The sequence below is a fragment of the Carassius carassius genome, unplaced genomic scaffold, assembly GCF_963082965.1.
Source record: "Carassius carassius unplaced genomic scaffold, fCarCar2.1 SCAFFOLD_66, whole genome shotgun sequence".
NCBI lineage: Eukaryota > Metazoa > Chordata > Actinopteri > Cypriniformes > Cyprinidae > Carassius > Carassius carassius.
Window position 1 is genome coordinate 156,117 of NW_026775001.1, and position 26,458 is coordinate 182,574.

The following is a 26,458-nucleotide window of genomic DNA, read 5'->3' on the forward strand; positions in this document are numbered from 1 at the left end:
CCTGGGGTCTTGGACTCTTCCACGAACGATGCACCCACCTGAGGTCTTTCACAGACGAGGTGATGCACCGAATCAGGTGTGTTTGGTTAAAGAGAGTCATCTAAAACCGGCGTTGGGAAGCCCCGGCCCATGAGCTTGGCAGTTTCCAGGCCAGTAACGGAAGGCACCCATCCTTCCTTTCCTGGAGGGGGGCTAACCGTTGGTGTGGACGGTAGAGACGCAAATCATACCTCTGGCTGACCGCCTGGGCCTTCATACTTACCTGGCAGGGGAGACACCATGATCAAGAAGGCGGTTCACCCAGGGCGAGGCTTGCCCATTGCACTCCGGCCATGCTGACCCCTGCGAATTCCCCAAATGCGGGAATCTCGACTGCATAATTTATGGTAGTGGGGGACTGCGTTCGCGCTCTCCCCTGAAATTGTTGGTGAAACAAAGCAGAAGAGGTTTTTTTTGCGTTTTGCGTTTTTTTTTGCGTTTCAGAATGGGGAGTTCTGTCACATGCGAGGTATGTGTTGTGCGCCTGTGAAACAAAGTCAGTTACGCTCTTGAAAAATCGGACCCTGGTGGGTGGTTCAGTTCGAATATAGCACAGACCTTACTTTGAAAGTCGATTGGACTGACTGCAGCCTAGCTGTAGCTGTCTCCATGTTGTTTGGTTGTCCTTTTTCAATTGGTATTAATTTTGTTGTCGCTTACAGCGCCACCGAGTGGCCTGTCGCAGCGCCCTTTTTCACCTGGCCTCTGACTGAGCCCCTGCACAGGTGTGCCGATTTGGGTGAAGGGATCTCATTCCTTCCTGGAGTTATAGCCATTCGAGCCATCTCGGACACGCCACCTTAGCACGTTTTGAGGTCCCCTCGCCAAGGTGAATGGAAATTTCCACTTTTTTGGGATGATTATTGACAGGCAGACTCCAAAGAAGCTTTCTGTGCTGCTTTGGGTGGGACTGGGCCAAATACCTGGCGCTAGGTTGCAAAAGAAGGTTTTCGACAAAATCCCAAATACCCGAAAATTCCGTCAGAGCGACGAGCCAATCTGAGACCTGCGTCTGGTTCGGCTCGAGCCAAGGATTCCCATGACATAAGGCACGTGGCTCTGCGACGAACCGCTTGGGAATTACGAGCGATGCCGTACTTTCCGTCGCTGCAGTGCCAGCGTCAGGCCGAGCGTGACGAGGCCCGGTGACGTTGCAGACAGGGGAGGGTACTACCATCCCCCAGCGTTTTTAGGTCCCCCAGACTTACCAAAGCCGAGATGGGCATCGCCGTGTCCGGCTTCCTCCCCGCTGCGTCTTAGTGGCATCGCTTCACGGCCTTTTGGCTAAGATCACATATCTTGTCGGACGGTTGAGACTGCGATCGCCTCTTGGAGGTTTCCTGACTAGAGATCTTTTTATATCTTGAGTCACACAACTTCGAGAGGTACATTGAACTCTGCTGCTTCGGGCTAAAACAAGTTTTAAGGTAAGGTCTTTTAATTATTTATTTGGTTATTTATTATTGTATTTATTGTTGTTTTAAGTTTTTAGGCTGTTGGTGCCTCCACCATGTCGGCTGCCCGTGCCGGCGTGCGGAGGCACCACAGCGTGCGTTTTTTATTCAGGCAGGTTGAGGGGAAGCTCCTTGGAATGTCCCGTATAGCTGATCCAAAAGACCTTAGCTTTTAGATCTGACGACCTGAATTGTTTGATGACTCTGCCCTTGAACAAAGGATTTGATGTCAGTTTTAAAACTGCTTCCCTGCTTAATGACTTTTGGCAAAGGTTTGATTCAGTTAAAGCCCAGTTCTCCATGTTCACTGTCGAGAAACTTTCTGATAACACACTTAAAACTGTGATTGTAAGGATGTTCAATGAAACAGTGACTGGAGATGATATTTATGTTTGGTTGGGTAGATTTTGCACTGTTCGAGGCCAGCCTGTCAAAGTGTTAGATGAAGATGGCATTTGGACATGCTCCTGGCGAATTCCCATTAAACAATGGGAAGACGCTGGGGGCTACCAGGGCCTGAAACATCTGCCTTCCATGATTGTGCTCGGAGAGAGCAGAGGCTACATACCAAACTCTGCAGGAAGGGTTGCAGGTTTGGTCATCTCGCTGAAGCATGCCAAGAGTTAGTATGTGGGAAGTGTAGAGAAATTGGTCACAGTTTGATTATTGTACCAATTTCAGACGGTGCAATCTTTGTGGAGAAACAAACCACCTCTACAGAGACTGCCCTAAAAGTTTTGCCAACAAGCTCAAAATGGCCGCCCCACATGGGCAACAAACGAATGAACAAAGGAAAGAGGAGGCGGTCCCTGAGGTTTTGGCGGGAATTTCAAATTCCCAGCCGGCCTCAGGGATTGGGCAGGAAGGAGAAAGTGGGACGGCCACAGGGGCGGAGGCAACGGAACAGGAAATGGTCATGGAAGGATAGGAAAGTGAGGAAAAAACCAATTCCTCACTAGTAACAGTTTCGGATGGGGTGCAGGAATCTACCGGGAGTGAGACAGAGTGTTCACTCCCTAACGCTCAGGTGCAAAAAAGACCTGCGGGGTCTCCTCTGATTGTAACGGAGGAGAAAAAATCTAGGGCAGCATATAAGCTTGATAGTATCGATTCGGTAGATCTGGAGCGCATGTGGCCCCTAGAGTCCCCTAATGAGGTATCCTTTTTGCACATTAAGCTAACAGCATCGTCGCCAAAAGAGGCACAAGAGGTTTCCTCTGTGGCCTCTGAAGCGACAGGCATTTGCCCTCCTGATCCCAGCTCGTCTGAGGAAAAGGAAAGGCAAATGCAACAAGATATAACATGATTTTAATCGTATCTTTGTAGTCTTTTTACTGTCTTCTGTTTTAAATGTCTTATACCTTTTTAACCCTACTGCTCATGGCCCTCACCATCTCTACTATCAATGTAAGAAGTGTGAGGTCCACCATTAGAGCACAGAGTATTTTGTCCCTTTTAAAATCTTTTAAGTCAGATTTGTTTTTATTACAAGAGTGTTCTCTGCCCTTTTTAACTAGGTACAAGAAAATGGAGGAGCTATGGTCCGCAGGAGCCTCCATATGGAGCGGATCAAATTTTAACAAAAATGACGGAGTTGCGGTTTTAATTAATAATCCTAACATCTTGGTGAAGGGCAGCACTGTGGTGAGGCAAGGCCGGGCACTTTTAGTAAATCTGACCTTTTTAGACAGGGATTTTAATGTTCTTAATGTATATGGTTTTACGGAAAAGAATGAAAGATATGAGCTTTTAGAAGACTTGCAACCCCACATGCTAGGTAGGGCCCCCCTAATGGTAGCAGGGGATTTTAATTGTGTTTTATCCAAAACAGACAGGAAAAGGGTAGGGGAGGATTTTAGAGTGGACAAAACGTCGGTGTTATTGCAGGGTTTAGTCAGAGATTTTAATTTAGTCGACTGTTTTAAAATTCTGCATCAAAGAGAGGAGGGCTTCACCTGGTTCAGTGGTGATAGTACCAAAGCCTCTCGAATCGACTACGTTTTTACAAGGGACTGCCCGCCGACCGATGCTACATTAACCCCCCTCTTTTTCTCTGATCACATAATGCTGTCTTGCACCCTTTCACTGCCCATGGGTGTGACGGTAGGGGGAGGGCTGTGGAAGCTGAACTGTTCCCTGTTGGAAGACAAGGATATAGTTTTAGAATATAGGGAACAGTTCAGCCAATGGCAGACCCTCCAAGACTTTTACGATACACGTGCACAGTGGTGGGAGATGGTAAAGGACCGGACAAGACAGTTTTTTAGAAAGATAGGGAAAGAAAAGAAGAGTAGGGAAAAGAAACGCATGTTGGGGTTGCAGAAAAGACTACAAAGGTATTTTAATCTTTTAAATAATGGTTTTGATTTTATCGACGAAATTCAGGAAGTAAAAAAAGAAATGTCAGTTTTAGCCAATATAAAAAGTAAAGGGGTCCTTTTAAGAAGTAAAGAGAGAGAAATAGAAAAAGGCGAAAAGTGTACCAGATATTTTTTTAAGAAAATAATAACAAGGGGTGGGGGGTTAACCAGGGTTAAAACAGGGGATAGGGAGGTTAACACAACAAAAGAGATTTTAGAGGATGTGGAAAAATTTTATGGGGCATTATATAGTTTTAAAAAGGTACACTTTGACACTGCAAAAGAAGTTTTAAATTTTATTGAGGAAAGGGTTGACTGTCAAAATGAGATTTTAACCCAAGATTTTAACATCTTAGAAATCCAAAAAGCACTTGGAGGTTTTAAGAAGGGGAAGTCCCCAGGAGTGGATGGACTTCCCCTAGAGTTTTATCTAACATTTTGGGACATTTTAGGACAAGAGCTTTTGACAGTTTTTAAAGAGTTTGAGACCCTCGACATACTTCCAGACAGTTTTAGAATAGGGATAGTTTCTTTACTTCACAAAAAAGGTGACCGGACTGACTTAAAAAACTGGAGACCCATAACACTTTTAAATTTTGATTATAAACTTTTTAGCAAAATTTTAGCAACACGCATGTCAACGGCTTTAGAGGACGTGATTCACCCGGATCAAGCTTGTTCTGTGCCCGGAAGAAAGATAACAGACAGCCTAGTACTGATCAGAGACGCCATCTGTTATGCGAGAGACAGAAATATTCGGCTAGTAGTCCTAAATTTAGACTTTGAAAAAGCATTTGACCGAGTCTCGCACCAGTACCTTTTTCAGGTACTGCAAAAAATGGGTTTTCCAACAAAGAGGTTTGTAGCCTGGGTGGGACTGCTGTACAAGGGACTAGTCAGCAAATTCCTTGTAAACGGGCATCTTTCCAAAACTGTGAACATACACAGTGGTGTCCATCAGGGATGTCCTTTATCTCCTCTCCTGTATGTGGCTTGTATCGAGCCACTGGCACAGATCTTGAGAAAGGATAAATGGGTCAAAGGACTGGACGTTCCTGGGACGGGTGGACTGACAGCGACTTGTGCCTTATACATGGACGATGTTACTCTTTTAACCACGGACATTTTATCTATACGAAGAGCACTGGACTTGACTGACTGGTACGGTCGGGCCTCGGGCGCCAAACTCAATAGAAACAAGTCTGAGGCCCAGCTCTTCGGGCCGTGGGGGGACGTGGACACAGGAGGACTTTAAAATTTTAGGTGTAAAATTTGATAAAGAGGGTGGAGGACGGGAAAACTGGACTGACTTGCTAGGGAAAGTTAGGAAAAGACTAGGGTTTTGGGGACTAAGACAGTTGACGATTGAAGGTAAAATTTTTATTTTTAAATATGTGATTTTACCTCTGATTTTACTTGTCTGTTCTGTTTTTAGCCCCCCTCGGTGGTTCCTGGTGAAACTGGAGAGGGCGGTGTTTTACTTCCTGTGGGGGTCCAAGTGGGAGTGCCTGAAGAGGGAGACAGTCAAGAAAAGGCCAGAGAACGTTGGAAAAGGCCTCCCAGACCCCCACCTGTTTTTAGGCAGCCGCTTCACCGCCTTGCACATCAGTTATGCCATGACCCCATCCAAAGAAAACAAGACGGCTGCAATGGCGCGATTTTGGATGGGGTCTTACCTAAGAACTTAGAAAATTTTACCAGTAGATTTGAAAACCCCAGTGTCTTTTAACTTGCCTAAAGACTACAGTTTTATAAAAAAGTTTTTAAAGAAATACCTTTTAGAGAGTGAAGATGTCACCATTTAACTAAACACAAGTCTCTCATTTCTGTTGTGCAGGACCGGAAGCCGGTGAGTCCAGTTCCGGGCCTCACACTAAGTGAGGCCAAACAAGTTTGGCGGAATGCGGCTCACCCTGCTCTCCAGAACAGGCACAAGGACTTATCGTGGATGGTGGCTCATGAGATCCTCCCGGTCAGGGCGGTTATGCACTCCAGAGGCATGGCCAAAAACCCCATCTGCCCTCGGTCCGGCTGCAATTCCCCGGAAACCGCCCACCACCTGCTCTGGGACTGCAGCACTGCGCGGGACCTGTGGGCCAAGACCGGCTCCCCGTGTATTTCCCATGCCTACCAGCAGGTGGGGCCCAGTTCGGGTACCAGCTCGCCATCCTTGGCATGGGCCGGGGCTTGAAGGACTTGACGGCACAGAAATTTACCTCGCTCTGGCTCACCCTCAACGTCATCAAGGATGCCATCTGGGCCACCAGAAACCTGCTGGTGGGGAAGCGCGTTACGGTAACCCTCCATGCATGCGAGCTAAAGGTAACATCAAGGCTGCAGGGGTACCGGACGACGATATTCGGACGGGGGGGCCGGGGTCGCACAGAGAGGGTCCCGGCAGGCACCGACCCTGGCTGCCCGTAGATGCACCCTAACCATTCTGGCTATGGGAACAGCGGGCCAGCGGGCCGGAGGAGAGGGGATCTCCGCTGAGCCCGTAAAGTAGCATCTCATGTCCCTGTTCTGGAGAGTGGGGTGAAGACCGACTTGATGAGGACTCACCCCCGGTCTTGCACAACAGATGGTTTTTTTTATTGGTTTTTATCCAATAAATTGGTTTTTATGGTGTTTTATCAATGAAATTGGTTTTATTAACATGCATATGAGGCTTGTTTGCTTTTTTAAATTTGTATTTTACTTTTGAAACCGATCACACCTTTTAAACACACCTCAAATATGGACTTTTAAAAACAAGCAAAACACTGTGGTTTTAATCAAATGTTTTTTAACAATGATTGTTTCTTTCATTTTACCATGTGTATTTATTATATATAATATGGCTTGTTTTAATGTGTGCTTGAAAAGAAAAATGTGTGTGAAAGTAAAAATGCAAATGGAAAAAATGTAACTGTTGACAATAAAACTTTTTCGAAAGAAAAAAAATCTGTTCTTATCAGTTTAATATCTGATACGTCCCCCATCCGGGGACTACATATTAAATGGATTTTTAGATCATGGAGCTGGAGCCGGGGCTTGCTCCGTCCACTCCAAGCATCGGCCTGGTATTGCAGTGTCTCCAGGAACGGTGTGCTTTCCCTTTTTGGGGATTGCCGTTTATTGTGTCGAATAGCAGAACAAGGAATGAGATCTGCCATGCTGTGGTGTATTGCGAACTTTTTTCCTGATGCGCCCTCCTGGGGTCTTGGACTCTTCCACGAACGATGCACCCACCTGAGGTCTTTCACAGACGAGGTGATGCATCGAATCAGGTGTGTTTGGTTAAAGAGAGTCATCTAAAACCGGCGTTGGGAAGCACCGGCCCATGAGCTTGGCAGTTTCCAGGCCAGTAACGGAAGGCACCCGTCCTTCCTTTCCTGGAGGGGGGCTAACCATTGGTGTGGACGGTAGAGACGCAAATCATACCTCTGGCTGATCGCCTGGGCCTTCATACTTACCTGGCAAGGGATACACCATGATCAAGAAGGCGGTTCACCCAGGGCGAGGCTTGGCCATTGCACTCCGGCCATGCTGACCCCTGCGAATTCCCCAAATGCGGGAATCTCGACTGCATAATTTATGGTAGTGGGGGACTGCGTTCGCGCTCTCCCCTGAAATTGTTGGTGAAACAAAGGAGAAGAGGTTTTTTCCAGGTTTTTTTTTTTTTTGCATTTCAGAATGGGGAGTTCTATCACATGCGAGGTATGTGTTGTGCGCCTGTGAAACAAAGTCAGTTACGCTCTTGAAAAATCGGACCTTGGTGGGTGGTTCAGTTCGAATATAGCACAGACCTTACTTTGAAAGTCGATTGGACTGACTGCAGCCTAGCTGTAGCTGTCTCCATGTTGTTTGATTGTCCTTTTTCAATTGGTATTAATTTTGTTGTCGCTTACAGCGCCACCGAGTCGCCTGTCGCAGCGCCCTTTTTCACCTGGCCTCTGACTGAGCCCCTGCACAGGTGTGCCGATTTGGGTGAAGGGATCTCATTCCTTCCTGGAGTTATAGCCATTCGAGCCATCTCGGACAAGCCACCTTAGCACGTTTTGAGGTCCCCTCGCCAAGGTGAATGGAAATTTCCACTTTTTTGGGATGATTATTGACAGACAGACTCCAGAGAAGCTTTCTGTGCTGCTTTGGGTGGGACTGGGCCAAATACCTGGCGCTAGGTTGCAAAAGAAGGTTTTTGACAAAATCCCAAATACACGAAAATTCTGTCAGAGCGACGAGCCAATCTGAGACCTGCGTCTGGTTCGGCTCGAGCCAAGGATTCCCATGACATAAGGCACGTGGCTCTGTGACGAACCGTTTGGGAGTTACGAGCGATGCCGTACTTTCCGTCGCTGCATTGCCAGCGTCAGGCCGAGAGTGACGAGGCCCGGTGACGTTGCACACAGGGGAGGGTACTACCATCCCCCAGCGTTTTTAGGTCCCCCAGACTTACCAAAGCCGAGATGGGCATCGCCGTGTCCGGCTTCCTCCCCGCTGCGTCTTAGCGGCATCGCTTCTCGGCCTTTTGGCTAAGATCACGTACCTTGTCAGACGGTTTAGACTGCGATCGCCTCTTGGAGGTTTCCTGACTCGAGATCTTTTTATATCTTGAGTCACACAACTTCGAGAGGTACATTGAACTCTGCTGCTTCGGGCTCCAACACGTTTTAAGGTAAGGTCCTTTAATTATTTATTTGGTTATTTATTATTGTATTTATTGTTGTTTTAAGTTTCTAGGCTGTTGGTGCCTCCATCATGTCGGCTGCCCGTGCCGGCGTGCGGAGGCACCACAGCGTGCACTTTTGTTTTAAAGAGGTGAATGGCAAGCTCCTAGGGATGTCACGTCTTGACTTCTCCAGAAAGTCCTTTTTTTTTTGGAGCGTCCATTCAGGTATAAGTTTGAGGGCTCGTGTACGTGGGTTAAGGGGACCTGCGCGCTGACCCCAAAAAATTTTGACGGACGCGGCGTCGATGTCTGCCGGCCCACGGGAGACCCCTGACCGGCGCGGGAGGATCTGGACCCCCGAGGGGCCCCGCGGAAGCCCACCCAAATTTGAGGCCCCTACATGCCATTCAGCACTTCTCCACAGGGTGGCGCACGGAGCAGTACACCTCAGGTTTAAAACAGTGGCATTTACCCGAATGGGGGGTGTACGATTTTTTTGCCCACGAAACCTATATTTGTCCATTTGACCTTTAAAGTTACAGAATGACCACGGAACCGATGCGGACCCCCATCGGACCCCCAACCCGGGTCCCACGAACCCATTATTTGTCCATTTGACCATTATATTCACACAATGACTGCGGATCATCTGCAGACCCCTTGCGGACCCCCACCCTGGGTCCCACGAACCCCGTATTTGTCCATTTGACCATTATATTCACACAATGACTGCGGATCATCTGCGGACCACTTGCGGACCCCCACCCTGGGTCCCACGAACCCACTATTTGTCCATTTGACCATTATGTTCACACAATGACTGCGGATCATCTGCGGACCACTTGCGGACCCCCACCCTGGGACCCACGAACCCACTATTTGTCCATTTGACCATTATATTCACGGAATGACCACGGATCACATCCGGAACATTTGCGGACATATCCAAAATTGTGGTGAATGTTAACCAAAATGTCACAGATTTTGCCAAGCTGTAACTCCGCCAAAACGGGGGCAAACTGCACCAAACTCGGGTCAGAGTAAGAACTCCAGAAGGCCTACCGAACACCACTGCCCCCCCCATCCATAACACCCCGGGGGCGGAGTTATGGCCCCCCACATTTTTGATAGTCAAATGGAAGGAAGAGACCTAGCGACTTGAAACTTGGTGACTTGATAGCCCTCGAAGGGCCCTCTCTGAAGCCACCTCCCCCAAGTCGATAGACCCCCGGGGGCTAGAGATATGGACCCGCAAATACAAAAAGTCCCAAAATTTGACCGGCCATAACTCACTCGGAAAGAAGGGAAACAACACCAAACTCTGGTCAAAATTAGACCTTTGGGAGCTCTATCCGACGACACCAGCCCCATGTTCCTATGACCCCGGGCGTCCGAGTTACGGCCCCCCAAAATGTGGGATTTGAACCGTTATAACTCAGGAACCGGACCACCCAGGAACTCGAGGGTGGTCGCATACGGTAGGTAATTTCAGCCCCGGGGTCCACCGCTTCGTGGAGATATTAGCAAGAGAATAGTACCATCCACCCCCCTCGCACCTACTCATCCATGCCGGCCAGGGTGCACCCTCCCCGGCTAGAGAAGGCAGCTCGAGGGGGGTGGAAGTCGGAAGAAAATTTTTTTTATGAGGCCTAGAGAAAACAGTTGTACTGTACTCAGGGCACTCAATGGAATCCATTTTTGTAAGTTTTATCCCATAATACTGTAGAAATATGCATATAAAAAAATGTTGGATTTTGGTTAATTTGCACCACAAATGTTGCAAGTCTTGCAGTATATTAAATAGCAATATTTTTTATTGTCAGTCTATTTCTCAAATCACTTCTAGTCTAATGAACTACACATGGGGCTATTTCATTTGTCACTTAACAGTTACTTTATTTGAAATCTTCCTAATTCCAATTTATCCATAATGTATTGTAAAATACGTTTTATAAAACAAGAGTGCACACTTTGCAGTCTATTTCTCATTCCACTTTTAGTCCAAACAACTTCAAATGGGACTATTTCCTTGGTCACTGACCAGTCTATTTCTCATTCCACTCATAGTCTAATGAACTACATATGGCACTATTTCATGGATCACTTGCCAGTCTATTTCTCATTAATTTTCTAGTCTAATAAACTACATATGGCACTATTTCCTTGATCACTTGCCAGTCTATTTCTCATTCAAAACTTTTAGTCTAATAAACTACAAAAAGTACTATTTCCTTGGTCACTTACCAGTCTATTTCTCATTCCTTTTCTAGTCTAATAAACAATACATTTCACTATTTCAGTCTATTTCTCATTCAACTTCTAGTCTAATAATCAGTTTAACTGGTGATGATGATCGGCCTGAATAAGTTTGAAATAGAAGTGTATTAATGTGAAAACATATGGCACTATTTCATGGATCACTTGCCAGTCTATTTCTCATTCATTTTTATAGTCTAATAAACTACATATGGCACTATTTCCTTGATCACTTGCCAGTTTATTTCTTATTCAAACTTTTAGTCTAATAAGCTACAAAAAGTACTATTTCCTTGGTCACTTACCAGACTATTTCTCATTCCTTTTCTAGTCTAATAAACAATACATTTCACTATTTCAGTCTATTTCTCATTCAACTTCTAGTCTAATAATCAGTTTAACTGGTGATGATGATCGGCCTGAATAAATTTGAAATAGAAGTGTATTAATGTGAAAACATATGGCACTATTTCATGGATCACTTGCCAGTCTATTTCTCAGTAATTTTATAGTCTAATAAACTACATATGGCACTATTTGCTTGATCCCTTGCCAGTCTATTTCTTATTCAAAACTTTTAGTCTAATACACTACAAAAAGTACTATTTCCTTGGTCACTTACCAGTCAATTTCTCATTCCTTTTCTAGTCTAATAAACAATACATTTCACTATTTCAGTCTATTTCTCATTCAACTTCTAGTCTAATAATCAGTTTAACTGGTTATGATGATCGGCCTGAATACATTTGAAATAGAAGTGTATTAATGTGAAAACATATGGCACTATTTCATGGATCACTTGCCAGTCTATTTCTCATTCATTTCATAGTCTAATAAACTACATATGGCACTATTTCCTTGATCACTTGCCAGTCTATTTCTTATTCAAAACTTTTAGTCTAATAAACTACAAAAAGTACTATTTCCTTGGTCACTTACCAGTCTATTTCTCATTCCTTTTCTAGTCTAATAAACAATACATTTCACTATTTCAGTCTATTTCTCATTCAAATTCTAGTCTAATAATCAGTTTAACTGGTGATGATGATCGGCCTGAATAAGTTTGAAATAGAAGTGTATTAATGTGAAAACATATGGCACTATTTCATGGATCACTTGCCAGTCTATTTCTCATTCATTTTTATAGTCTAATAAACTACATATGGCACTATTTCCTTGATCACTTGCCAGTTTATTTCTTATTCAAACTTTTAGTCTAATAAGCTACAAAAAGTACTATTTCCTTGGTCACTTACCAGACTATTTCTCATTCCTTTTCTAGTCTAATAAACAATACATTTCACTATTTCAGTCTATTTCTCATTCAACTTCTAGTCTAATAATCAGTTTAACTGGTGATGATGATCGGCCTGAATAAATTTGAAATAGAAGTGTATTAATGTGAAAACATATGGCACTATTTCATGGATCACTTGCCAGTCTATTTCTCAGTAATTTTATAGTCTAATAAACTACATATGGCACTTTTTGCCTGATCCCTTGCCAGTCTATTTCTTATTCAAAACTTTTAGTCTAATAAACTACAAAAAGTACTATTTCCTTGGTCACTTACCAGTCAATTTCTCATTCCTTTTCTAGTCTTATAAACAATACATTTCACTATTTCAGTCTATTTCTCATTCAACTTCTAGTCTAATAATCAGTTTAACTGGTTATGATGATCGGCCTGAATACATTTGAAATAGAAGTGTATTTATGTGAAAACATCCTAATTTCAAGTTATTCAAAATATAGTAAAATATGTTTTTATTAAACATTTTATGTATAGAAATACTATATATTTATTATGTATTTATTACATATACCTTTTTATTTACACACACAATATATAAATATGTTTAAATTATTTTTATTACATGTAATATATATGTGTGTGTGTGTGTGTGTGTGTGTGTGTGTGTGTGTGTGTGTGTGTGTGTGTGTGTGTGTGTGTGTGAGTGTGTGTGAGTGTGTGTAAAGTAATGACACCTTAATTCAATTTCAAATATTTATTGAACTTTTTGTTTTGCAGACATTGTAAAGTCAAAATCAAAAATGCCTCAAAGTTCTGTACAAAAAAACACAATATATAAAAAGTATAATAGGAAACATGCATTATATAAGAAAAATAAAATAAATAAATAAACATGTTCAGAAAGATTCAGAGCAAACTGACATTAACCTTAACTATAACTATTTACAAAAAAAAGAAAAAAGAAAAAAGAAAAAAGAAAAATGGAAGAGGCTATCAAAACAAATAAAAAGATAACCTTACTTTTTTATCGTAGAAATAAAAGGAGTAGAACAATTATCATAAAAAATATCAAAACAAACAATTTAAATAGCTACATAAATTATTTACGGGATTTTGTTTTTAATTTCTCCAGTCTCTTTTTTTACTTGCTGCACCAGCTTTTTAGACGCTATTTCCTGTGGTGATTTAAGTGGGGAGTTCTTCACCATCAGTCTGCGTCTGAGGACCATCTTCATTAATGTGCTTCTTTCCTTATAGAAATAATAAGAAAGGCAAAGTGTTAGTGAACATGTCTACTTGTCACAAACAGTTAAACCAATCCATGGGAAATTGTACTTACTGAAGCAGATTTCCAGATTTCCTGGGCTGCACCAAAGGCCTGGTTGGTCTTGTGGGCTGATATCTTTAGAAACAGTGTGAAGTGGCATAAGCTGAGTTTTATTTTAAAGAAAACCATGTGGACAACGAGAGACAGAGAGAAAGAGAACCACTCACATTAATGACAAAGTGGCCTTCTGTAGCTGTCGCACGGGCATCCTCCACCTCTTTAATTGTTAAATTTTGGAACACCCCTCCACGGTGACCATAAATGCTGGCCCAGTAAGTGGTGAGGTGTCCATAAAAAGACCATTGGTCCTTTTTCTCAGGACTAGTCTTCAGACGATCTTCACAGAAAAAAAGAGAAGCATAAAGGATCACATTGATCGCCAAATAATGAGAGGAGAAAGGATTCAAAAACTTACCCAGAATCTCAGAAATAATTTTTTTGGCAGAGTCCCGGCAAGCTCGCAGTGTGGCTTTAGGGATCAGGCGGGCCTCCTTGGCTTGTTTTACAGCCAGCTCGTGGACTGCCACGCTGCGCTTTACTGGGCGGGAGCCACACGGGAGAGCCGGCATGTGGGCGGCGGGGTCTCATTAAGATATTTGAGGAACTGTGCCACATTTTTTAGGTAATGGTGCACAGTTGGCTCTGCAATGTTGCATTTCCTTAAAAAAGACAGCCAGGACCGGACCTTTGCCCTGTTGTCCAAAAACATCAAGCTGGCCAGATTGGTCTGGCCAGCTGACATATATGAAATAAAAAATTTTATTCTAAAAATCTTTGAGGACACATTATTTATTAATTTCGGAGTGGGGTTGATGCCCTCCCAATGGGCCCTGGACTCCTCAATGAGCTGATCTGCAAAAAGAAAGCACAAGAGAAGGACCAGGTGAGTCAGGTCGATAACATAGAGGTAAACACTAACAAACATTATTATTATTATTATTATTATTATATTAAATTAAATTAAATATATAATAAATTATATATATATATATATATATATATATATATATACATACATAATATGTGTGTGTATATGTATAATTATATTACTATAATTTTCTAGTCTAATAAACTACAAATGGTACTATTTCCTTGGTCACTTATCAGTCTATTTCTCATTTCTCTTGTAGTCTAACAAACTATAAATGGGGCTATTTCCTTGGTTCACTTACCAGTCTATTTCTAATTCAACTTCTAGTCTAATGAACAACAAATGAGATTATTTCCTTGGTTCACTTACCAGTCTATTTCTCAGGTAACTTCTAGTCTAATAATCTACAAATAGGAGATTTATTAATGAAAGTTATTGTATGGTGTTATCAAAGTGACAAGTGTCATACTCACTTAGGGCTGGCACGTGGTCCGGAAAGGGGTATGGTGCATCGGAGGAGTGGGCCTTCTTTGAAGGCCCGGCGACCTCCTCCTCGGGTCCTGTGGCTGGCTCTGCCTCAGGCCTGGTGGCTGGCTCTTCATCTAGTCTGTCAACCTGCGACTCTGAGCACTCCTCCTCCCCAGGGCTGTTGAGGGCCGATAGCAGACTATGTGTTGCCCGTGCAACCTGCCTAGAGGGGGTGGGATTTGACCGCTTCCTCAGCTGCCGGTACCGCCGTGAGAAGCTCTCCCAGAAGCAATGGATAGGAGAAGCTTGCGCTCCTTCACATTCCGCACCTTGTGAAAGACACGAAGGTGTTGGCTTAGCTGATTATAGCCACGAAAGCACAAGGGACAGTCGTCCAAAGCCATATCTACTTTTGTTAAAACACTAAAGGATGAATAGCAAAAGGATGAATGCAAGGGACACTGCCCAAGCATTGGTTACTTATATAACTTTTTAGGTCCCATTTGTAGTCTGTTAATACAACTTTGAGTCTAATACATTAGAGAGCACAATTTGCAGTCTATTTCTCATTACACTTCTAGTTTAATAAACTACAAATTTGACTATTCCTTTGATTCACTCACCAGTCTATTTTTCATTCTTTTTCTAGTCTAATAAACTACAAATGGGACTATTCCCTTGGATCACTTACCAGTCTATTTCTCATTCAACTTCTAGTCTAATAAACTACAAATAGTACTATTTCCTTGGTCACCTACCAGTCTATTTCTCATTCATTTTCTAGTCTGATAAACTACAAATATGACTATTTCCTTGATTCAGTTACCAGTCTATTTTTCATACCAACTCTAGTCTAAGAAACTACAAATGGAACTATTTTCTTGGTGACTTACCAGTCTATTTCTCATTCCACTTTTAGTCTAATAAACTGTAAATTACCTTGGTCCCTTACCAGTCTATTTCCCATTAATTTTCTAGTCTAATGACTAATGACATCCACCCCCCTCGCACCTACTCATCCATGCCGGCCAGGGTGCACACTTCCCGGCTAGAGAAGGCAGCTCGAGGGGGGTGGAAGTCGGAAGAAAATTTTTTTATGAGGCCTAGAGAAAACAGTTGTACTGAACTCAGGGCACTCAGAGGAATCCATTTTTGTAAGTTTTATCCGATAATACTGTAGAATTTGCATAAAAATGAGCGTTGAATTTTGGCACACATGTGCACCACATGTGGTGCGTATCTCACTTTTCATTAAATAGCAACTGTATTTGCAACAAGGAATGAGATCTGCCATGCTGTGGTGTATTGCGAACTTTTTTCCTGATGCGCCCTCCTGGGGTCTTGGACTCTTCCATGAACGATGCACCCACCTGAGGTCTTTCACAGACGAGGTGATGCACCGAATCAGGTGTGTTTGGTTAAAGAGAGTCATCTAAAACCGGCGTTGGGAAGCACCGGCCCATGAGCTTGGCAGTTTCCAGGCCAGAAACGGAAGGCACCCGTCCTTCCTTTCCTGGTGGGGGGCTAACCGTTGGTGTGGACGGTAGAGACGCAAATCATACCTCTGGCTGACCGCCTGGGACTTCATACTTACCTGGCAGGGGAGACACAATAATCAAGAAGGCGGTTCACCTAGGGCGAGGCTTGCCCATTGCACTCCGGCCATGCTGACCCCTGCGAATTCCCCAAATGCAGGAATCTAGAGCTGCATAATTTATGGTAGTGGGGGACTGTGTTCGCGCTCTCCCCTGAAATTGTTGTTGAAACAAAGCAGAAGAGGTTTTTTTCCAGGGTTTTTTTTTTTTTTTGCGTTTCAGAATGGGGAGTTCTGTCACATGCGAGGTATGTGTTGTGCGCCTGTGAAACAAAGTCAGTTACGCTCTTGAAAAATCGGACCCTGGTGGGTGGTTCAGTTCGAATATAGCACAGACCTTACTTTGAAAGTCGATTGGACTGACTGCAGCCTAGCTGTAGCTGTCTCCATGTTGTTTGGTTGTCCTTTTTCAATTGGTATTAATTTTGTTGTCACTTACAGCGCCACCGAGTGGCCTGTCGCAGCGCCCTTTTTCACTTGGCCTCTGACTGAGCCCCTGCACAGGTGTGCCGATTTGGGTGAAGGGATCTCATTCCTTCCTGGAGTTATAGCCATTCGAGCCATCTCGGACACGCCACCTTAGCACGTTTTGAGGTCCCCTCGCCAAGGTGAATGGAAATTTCCACTTTTTTGGGATGATTATTGACAGGCAGACTCCAAAGAAGCTTTCTGTGCTGCTCTGGGTGGGACTGGGCCAAATACCTGGCGCTAGGTTGCAAAAGAAGGTTTTCGACAAAATCCCAAATACCCGAAATATCCGTCAGAGCGACGAGCCAATCTGAGACCTGCGTCTGGTTCGGCTCGAGCCAAGGATTCCCATGACATAAGGCACGTGGCTCTGTGACGAACCGTTTGGGAATTACGAGCGATGCCGTACTTTCCGTCGCTGCAGTGCCAGCGTCAGGCCGAGCGTGACGAGGCCCGGTGACGTTGCAGACAGGGGAGGGTACTACCATCCCCCAGCGTTTTTAGGTCCCCCAGACTTACCAAAGCCGAGATGGGCATCGCCGTGTCCGGCTTCCTCCCCGCTGCGTCTTAGCGGCATCGCTTCTCGGCCTTTTGGCTAAGATCACATATCTTGTCGGACGGTTGAGACTGCGATCGCCTCTTGGAGGTTTCCTGACTAGAGATCTTTTTATATCTTGAGTCACACAACTTCGAGAGGTACATTGAACTCTGCTGCTTCGGGCTAAAACAAGTTTTAAGGTAAGGTCTTTTAATTATTTATTTGGTTATTTATTATTGTATTTATTGTTGTTTTAAGTTTTTAGGCTGTTGGTGCCTCCACCATGTCGGCTGCCCCTGCCGGCGTGCGGAGGCACCACAGCGTGCATTTTTTATTCAGGCAGGTTGAGGGGAAGCTCCTTGGAATGTCCCGTATGGACTTTTCCAGCAAGCTGATCCAAAAGACCTTAGCTTTTAGATCTGACGACCTGAATTGTTTGATGACTCTGCCCTTGAACAAAGGATTTGATGTCAGTTTTAAAACCGCTTCCCTGCTTAATGACTTTTGGCAAAGGTTTGATTCAGTTAAAGCCCAGTTCTCCATGTTCACTGTCGAGAAACTTTCTGATAACACACTTAAACTGTGATTGTAAGGATGTTCAATGAAACAGTGACTGGAGATGATATTTATGTTTGGTTGGGTAGATTTTGCACTGTTCGAGGCCAGCCTGTCAAAGTGTTAGATGAAGATGGGATTTGGACATGCTCCTGGCGAATTCCCATTAAACAATGGGAAGACGCTGGGGGCTACCAGGGCCTGAAACATCTGCCTTCCATGATTGTGCTCGGAGAGAACAGAGGCTACATACCAAACTCTGCAGGAAGGGTTGCAGGTTTGGTCATCTCGCTGAAGCATGCCAAGAGTTAGTATGTGGGAAGTGTAGAGAAATTGGTCACAGTTTGATTATTGTACCAATTTCAGACGGTGCAATCTTTGTGGAGAAACAAACCACCTCTACAGAGACTGCCCTAAAAGTTTTGCCAACAAGCTCAAAATGGCCGCCCCACATGGGCAACAAACGAATGAACAAAGGAAAGAGGAGGCGGTCCCTGAGGTTTTGGCGGGAATTTCAAATTCCCAGCCGGCCTCAGGGATTGGGCAGGAAGGAGGAAGTGGGACGGCCACAGGGGCGGAGGCAACGGAACAGGAAATGGTCATGGAAGGAGAGGAAAGTGAGGAAAAAACCAATTCCTCACTAGTAACAGTTTCGGATGGGGTGCAGGAATCTACCGGGAGTGAGACAGAGTGTTCACTCCCTAACGCTCAGGTGCAAAAAAGACCTGCGGGGTCTCCTCTGATTGTAACGGAGGAGAAAAAATCTAGGGCAGCATATAAGCTTGATAGTATCGATTCGGTAGATCTGGAGCGCATGTGGCCCCTAGAGTCCCCTAATGAGGAATCCTTTTTGCACATTAAGCTAACAGCATCATCGCCAAAAGAGGCACAAGAGGTTTCCTCTGTGGCCTCTGAAGCGACAGGCATTTGCCCTCCTGATCCCAGCTCGTCTGAGGAAAAGGAAAGGCAAATGCAGCAAGATGTAACATGATTTTAATCGTATCTTTGTAGTCTTTTTACTGTCTTCTGTTTTAAATGTCTTATACCTTTTTAACCCTACTGCTCATGGCCCTCACCATCTCTACTATCAATGTAAGAAGTGTGAGGTCCACCATTAGAGCACAGAGTATTTTGTCCCTTTTAAAATCTTTTAAGTCAGATTTGTTTTTATTACAAGAGTGTTCTCTGCCCTTTTTAACTAGGTACAAGAAAATGGAGGAGCTATGGTCCGCAGGAGCCTCCATATGGAGCGGATCAAATTTTAACAAAAATGACGGAGTTGCGGTTTTAATTAATAATCCTAACATCTTGGTGAAGGGCAGCACTGTGGTGAGGCAATGCCGGGCACTTTTAGTAAATCTGACCTTTTTAGACAGGGATTTTAATGTTCTTAATGTATATGGTTTTACGGAAAAGAATGAAAGATATGAGCTTTTAGAAGACTTGCAACCCCACATGCTAGGTAGGGCCCCACTAATGGTAGCAGGGGATTTTAATTGTGTTTTATCCAAAACAGACAGGAAAAGGGTAGGGGAGGATTTTAGAGTGGACAAAACGTCGGTGTTATTGCAGGGTTTAGTCAGAGATTTTAATTTAGTCGACTGTTTTAAAATTTTGCATCAAAGAGAGGAGGGCTTCACCTGGTTCAGTGGTGATAGTACCAAAGCCTCTCGAATCGACTACGTTTTTACAAGGGACTGCCCGCCGACCGATGCTACATTAACCCCCCTCTTTTTCTCTGATCACATAATGCTGTCTTGCACCCTTTCACTGCCCATGGGTGTGACGGTAGGGGGAGGGCTGTGGAAGCTGAACTGTTCCCTGTTGGAAGACAAGGATATAGTTTTAGAATATAGGGAACAGTTCAGCCAATGGCAGACCCTCCAAGACTTTTACGATACACGTGCACAGTGGTGGGAGATGGTAAAGGACCGGACAAGACAGTTTTTTAGAAAGATAGGGAAAGAAAAGAAGAGTAGGGAAAAGAAACGCATGTTGGGGTTGCAGAAAAGACTACAAAGGTATTTTAATCTTTTAAATAATGGTTTTGATTTTATCGACGAAATTCAGGAAGTAAAAAAAGAAATGTCAGTTTTAGCCAATATAAAAAGTAAAGGGGTCCTTTTAAGAAGTAAAGAGAGAGAAATAGAAAAAGGCGAAAAGTGTACCAGATATTTTTTTAAGAAAATAATAACAAGGGGTGGGGGATTAACCAGGGTTAAAACAGGGGATAGGGAGGTTAACACAACAAAAGAGATTTTAGAGGATGTGGAAAAATTTTATGGGGCATTATATAGTTTTAAAAAGGTACACTTTGACACTGCAAAAGAAGTTTTAAATTTTATTGAGGAAAGGGTTGACTGTCAAAATGAGATTTTAACCCAAGATTTTAACATCTTAGAAATCCAAAAAGCACTTGGAGGTTTTAAGAAGGGGAAGTCCCCAGGAGTGGATGGACTTCCCCTAGAGTTTTATCTAACATTTTGGGACATTTTAGGACAAGAGCTTTTGACAGTTTTTAAAGAGTTTGAGACCCTCGACATACTTCCAGACAGTTTTAGAATAGGGATAGTTTCTTTACTTCACAAAAAAGGTGACCGGACTGACTTAAAAAACTGGAGACCCATAACACTTTTAAATTTTGATTATAAACTTTTTAGCAAAATTTTAGCAACACGCATGTCAACGGCTTTAGAGGACGTGATTCACCCGGATCAAGCTTGTTCTGTGCCCGGAAGAAAGATAACAGACAGCCTAGTACTGATCAGAGACGCCATCTGTTATGCGAGAGACAGAAATATTCGGCTAGTAGTCCTAAATTTAGACTTTGAAAAAGCATTTGACCGAGTCTCGCACCAGTACCTTTTTCAGGTACTGCAAAAAATGGGTTTTCCAACAAAGAGGTTTGTAGCCAGGGTGGGACTGCTGTACAAGGGACTAGTCAGCAAATACCTTGTAAACGGGCATCTTTCCAAAACTGTGAACATACACAGTGGTGTCCATCAGGGATGTCCTTTATCTCCTCTCCTGTATGTGGCTTGTATCGAGCCACTGGCACAGATCTTGAGAAAGGATAAATGGGTCAAAGGACTGGACGTTCCTGGGACGGGTGGACTGACAGCGACTTGTGCCTTATACATGGGCGATGTTACTCTTTTAACCACGGACATTTTATCTATACGAAGAGCACTGGACTTGACTGACTGGTACGGTCGGGCCTCGGGCGCCAAACTCAATAGAAACAAGTCTGAGGCCCAGCTCTTCGGGCCGTGGGGGGACGTGGACACAGGAGGACTTTAAAATTTTAGGTGTTAAATTTGATAAAGAGGGTGGAGGACGGGAAAACTGAACTGACTTGCTAGGGAAAGTTAGGAAAAGACTAGGGTTTTGGGAACTAAGACAGTTGACGATTGAAGGTAAAATTTTTATTTTTAAATATGTGATTTTACCTCTGATTTTACTTGTCTGTTCTGTTTTTGGCCCCCTCGGTGGTTCCTGGTGAAACTGGAGAGGGCGGTGTTTTACTTCCTGTGGGGGTCCAAGTGGGAGTGCCTGAAGAGGGAGACAGTCAAGAAAAGGCCAGAGAACGTTGGAAAAGGCCTCCCAGACCCCCACCTGTTTTTAGGCAGCCGCTTCACCGCCTTGCACATCAGTTATGCCATGACCCCATCCAAAGAAAACAAGACGGCTGCAATGGCGCTATTTTGGATGGGGTCTTACCTAAGAACTTTGAAAATTTTACCAGTAGATTTGAAAACCCCAGTGTCTTTTAACTTGCCTAAAGACTACAGTTTTATAAAAAAGTTTTTAAAGAAATACCTTTTAGAGAGTGAAGATGTCACCATTTAACTAAACACAAGTCTCTCATTTCTGTTGTGCAGGACCGGAAACCGGTGAGTCCAGTTCCGGGTCTCACACTAAGTGAGGCCAAACAAGTTTGGTGGAATGCGGCTCACCCTGCTCTCCAGAACAGGCACAAGGACTTATCGTGGATGGTGGCTCATGAGATCCTCCCGGTCAGGGCGGTTATGCACTCCAGAGGCATGGCCAAAAACCCCATCTGCCCTCGGTCCGGCTGCAATTACCCGGAGACCGCCCACCACCTGCTCTGGGACTGCAGCACTGCGCGGGACCTGTGGGCCAAGACCGGCTCCCCGTGTATTTCCCGTGCCTACCAGCAGGTGGGGCCCAGTTCGGGTACCAGCTCGCCATCCTTGGCGTGGGCCGGGGCTTGAAGGACTTGACGGCACAGAAATTTACCTCGCTCTGGCTCACCCTCAACGTCATCAAGGATGCCATCTGGGCCACCAGAAACCTGCTGGTGGGGAAGCGCGTTACGGTAACCCTCCATGCATGCGAGCTAAAGGTAACATCAAGGCTGCAGGGGTACCGGACGACGATATTCGGACGGGGGGGCCGGGGTCGCACAGAGAGGGTCCCGGCAGGCACCGACCCTGGCTGCCCGTAGATGCACCCTAACCATTCTGGCTACGGGAACAGCGGGCCAGCGGGCCGGAGGAGAGGGGATCTCCGCTGAGCCCGTAAAGTAGCATCTCATGTCCCTGTTCTGGAGAGTGGGGTGAAGACCGACTTGATGAGGACTCACCCCCGGTCTTGCACAACAGATGTTTTTTTTTATTGGTTTTTATCCAATAAATAAATAGACCCCCGGGGGCCAGAGATACGGGCCCGCAAATGCAAGAAGTCCCAAAATTTGACCGGCAATAACTCACCCAAAAAGAGAGGAAAAAACACCAAACTCAGGTCAAAATTAGACCTTTGGGAGCTCTATCCGACTACACCAGCCCCATGTTCCTATGACCCCGGGGGTCCGAGTTACGGCCCCACAAAATGTGGAATTTGAACCGTTATAACTCAGGAACCGGAATACCCAGGAACTCGAGGGTGGTTGCATACGGTAGGCTCCTCGATCTTCTAGGGATCCCCCGAATTTTAGCCTCGGGGTCCACCGCTTCGCGGAGATATTAGCAAAAAAATAGTACCATCCACCCCCCTCATACCTACTCATCCATGCCGGCCAGGGTGCACCCTCCCTGGCTAGAAAAGGCAGCTCGAGGGGGGTGGAAGTCGGAAGAAAATTTTTTTTATGAAGCCTAGAGAAAACACTTGTACTGTACTCAGGGCACTCAGAGGAATCCATTTTTGTAAGTTTTATCCCATTATACTGTAGAAATATGCATAGAAAAAATGTTGGATTTTGGTTAATTTGAACCACAAATGTTGCAAGTCTTGCAGTAAATTAAATAGCAATATTTTTTATTGTCAGTCTATTTCTCAAATCACTTCTAGTCTAATGAACTACACACGGAGCTATTTCATTTGTCACTTAACAGTTTCTTTATTTGAAATCTTCCTAATTCCAATTTATCCATAATGTATTGTAAAATACGTTTTATAAAACAAGAGTGCACACTTTGCAGTCTATTTCTCATTCCACTTTTAGTCCAAACAACTTCAAATGGGACTATTTCCTTGGTCACTGACCAGTCTATTTCTCATTCCACTCATAGTCTAATGAACTACATATGGCACTATTTCATGGATCACTTGCCAGTCTACTTCTCATTCATAACCAAAATGTCACAGACTTTGCCAAGCTGTAACTCCGCCAAAACGGGGCCAAACTGCACCAAACTCGGGTCAGAGTAAGAACTCCAGAAGGCCTACCGAACACCGCTGCCCCCCCCCATCCATAACACCCCGGGGGCGGAGTTATGGCCCCCCACATTTTTGATAGTCAAATGGAAGGAAGAGACCTAGCGACGTGAAACTTGGTCACTTGATAGCCCTCGAAGGGCCCTCTCTGAAGCCACCTCCCCCAAGTCGATAGACCCCCGGGGGCTAGAGATATGGACCCGCAAATACAAAAAGTCCCAAAATTTGACCGGCCATAACTCACTCGGAAAGAAGGGAAACAACACCAAACTCTGGTCAAAATTAGACCTTTGGGAGCTCTATCCGACAACACCAGCCCCATGTTCCTATGACCCCGGGCGTCCGAGTTACGGCCCCCCAAAATGTGGGATTTGAACCGTTATAACTCAGGAACCGGACCACCCAGGAACTCGAGGGTGGTCGCATACGGTAGGTAATTTCAGCCCCGGGGTCCACCGCTTCGTGGAGATATTAGCAAGAGAATAGTACCATCCACCCCCCTCGCACCTACTCATCCATGCCGGCCAGGGTGCACCCTCCCCGGCTAGAGAAGGCAGCTCGAGGGGGGTGGAAGTCGGAAGAAAATTTTTTTTTGGAGGCCTAGAGAAAACAATTGTACTGTACTCAGGGCACTCAAAGGAATCCATTTTTGTAAGTTTTATCCCATAATACTGTAGAAATATGCATAGAAAAAAATGTAGGATTTTGGTTAATTTGCACCACAAATGTTGCAAGTCTTGCAGTATATTAAATAGCAATATTTTTTATTGTAAGTCTATTTCTCAAATCACTTCTAGTCTAATGAACTACACATGGGGCTATTTCATTTGTCACTTAACAGTTACTTTATTTGAAATCTTCCTAATTCCAATTTATCCATAATGTATTGTAAAATACGTTTTATAAAACAAGAGTGCACACTTTGCAGTCTATTTCTCATTCCACTTTTAGTCCAAACAACTTCAAATGGGACTATTTCCTTGGTCACTGACCAGTCTATTTCTCATTCCACTCATAGTCTAATGAACTACATATGGCACTATTTCATGGATCACTTGCCAGTCTATTTCTCAGTAATTTTCTAGTCTAATAAACTACATATGGCACTATTTGCTTGATCCCTTGCCAGTCTATTTCTTATTCAAAACTTTTAGTCTAATAAACTACAAAAAGTACTATTTCCTTGGTCACTTACCAGTCAATTTCTCATTCCTTTTCTAGTCTAATAAACAATACATTTCACTATTTCAGTCTATTTCTCATTCAACTTCTAGTCTAATAATCAGTTTAACTGGTTATGATGATCGGCCTGAATACATTTGAAATAGAAGTGTATTAATGTGAAAACATATGGCACTATTTCATGGATCACTTGCCAGTCTATTTCTCATTCATTTCATAGTCTAATAAACTACATATGGCACTATTTCCTTGATCACTTGCCAGTCTATTTCTTATTCAAAACTTTTAGTCTAATAAACTACAAAAAAGTACTATTTCCTTGGTCACTTACCAGTCTATTTCTCATTCCTTTTCTAGTCTAATAAACAATACATTTCACTATTTCAGTCTATTTCTCATTCAACTTCTAGTATAATAATCAGTTTAACTGGTGATGATGATCGGCCTGAATAAGTTTGAAATAGAAGTGTATTAATGTGAAAACATATGGCACTATTACATGGATCACTTGCCAGTCTATTTCTCATTCATTTTTATAGTCTAATAAACTACATATGGCACTATTTCCTTGATCACTTGCCAGTTTATTTCTTATTCAAACTTTTAGTCTAATAAGCTACAAAAAGTACTATTTCCTTGGTCACTTACCAGTCAATTTCTCATTCCTTTTCTAGTCTAATAAACAATACATTTCACTATTTCAGTCTATTTCTCATTCAACTTCTAGTCTAATAATCAGTTTAACTGGTTATGATGATCGGCCTGAATACATTTGAAATAGAAGTGTATTTATGTGAAAACATCCTAATTTCAAGTTATTCAAAATATAGTAAAATATGTTTTTATTAAACATTTTATGTATAGAAATACTATATATTTATTATGTATTTATTACATATACCTTTTATTTACACACACATTATATAAATATGTTTAAATTATTTTTATTACATGTAATATATATGTGTGTGTGTGTGTGTGTGTGTGTGTGTGTGTGTGTGAGTGTGTGTGAGTGTGTGTAAAGTAATGACACCTTAATTCAATTTCAAATATTTATTGAACTTTTTGTTTTGCAGACATTGTAAAGTCAAAATCAAAAATGCCTCAAAGTTCTGTACAAAAAAACACAATATATAAAAAGTATAATAGGAAACATGCATTATATAAGAAAAATAAAATAAATAAATAAACATGTTCAGAAAGATTCAGAGCAAACTGACATTAACCTTAACTATAACTATTTACAAAAAAAGAAAAAAGAAAAAAGAAAAATGGAAGAGGCTATCAAAACAAATAAAAAGATAACCTTACTTTTTTATCGTAGAAATAAAAGGAGTAGAACAATTATCATAAAAAACATCAAAACAAACAATTTAAATAGCTACATAAATTATTTATGGGATTTTTTTTTAAATTTCTCCAGTCTCTTTTTTTACTTGCTGCACCAGCTTTTTAGACGCTATTTCCTGTGGTGATTTAAGTGGGGAGTTCTTCACCATCAGTCTGCGTCTGAGGACCATCTTCATTAATGTGCTTCTTTCCTTATAGAAATAATAAGAAAGGCAAAGTGTTAGTGAACATGTCTACTTGTCACAAACAGTTAAACCAATCCATGGGAAATTGTACTTACTGAAGCAGATTTCCCAGACTTCTGGCCTTCTTCGGCATCGGGAGGGCTGTCGGAGAGCGTTGGGCTGGTGGATGAGGACTTTTCCTCAGCTGGCATCTTGTGGGGTTTTGTCGTCTTTCTTCTCTTGGCACCTT

General features: G+C 43.3%; 3 non-coding genes and 1 pseudogene across 3 annotated transcripts; all 4 read left to right on the plus strand.

Moving 5' to 3' along the window:
* The first annotated feature begins 254 nt into the window (after positions 1 to 254).
* Positions 255 to 418, plus strand: LOC132134053 (U1 spliceosomal RNA). The gene has a single exon (XR_009429348.1). It is a non-coding gene; the product is annotated as a U1 spliceosomal RNA (small nuclear RNA).
* A 6,354-nt stretch (positions 419 to 6,772) lies between these two features.
* LOC132134067 (U2 spliceosomal RNA) lies at positions 6,773 to 6,949 on the plus strand (annotated as a pseudogene).
* A 351-nt stretch (positions 6,950 to 7,300) lies between these two features.
* LOC132134130 (U1 spliceosomal RNA) lies at positions 7,301 to 7,464 on the plus strand. The gene has a single exon (XR_009429395.1). It is a non-coding gene; the product is annotated as a U1 spliceosomal RNA (small nuclear RNA).
* Positions 7,465 to 16,267: 8,803 nt separating this feature from the next.
* LOC132134062 (U1 spliceosomal RNA) lies at positions 16,268 to 16,432 on the plus strand. The gene has a single exon (XR_009429357.1). It is a non-coding gene; the product is annotated as a U1 spliceosomal RNA (small nuclear RNA).
* Positions 16,433 to 26,458: the final 10,026 nt, after the last annotated feature.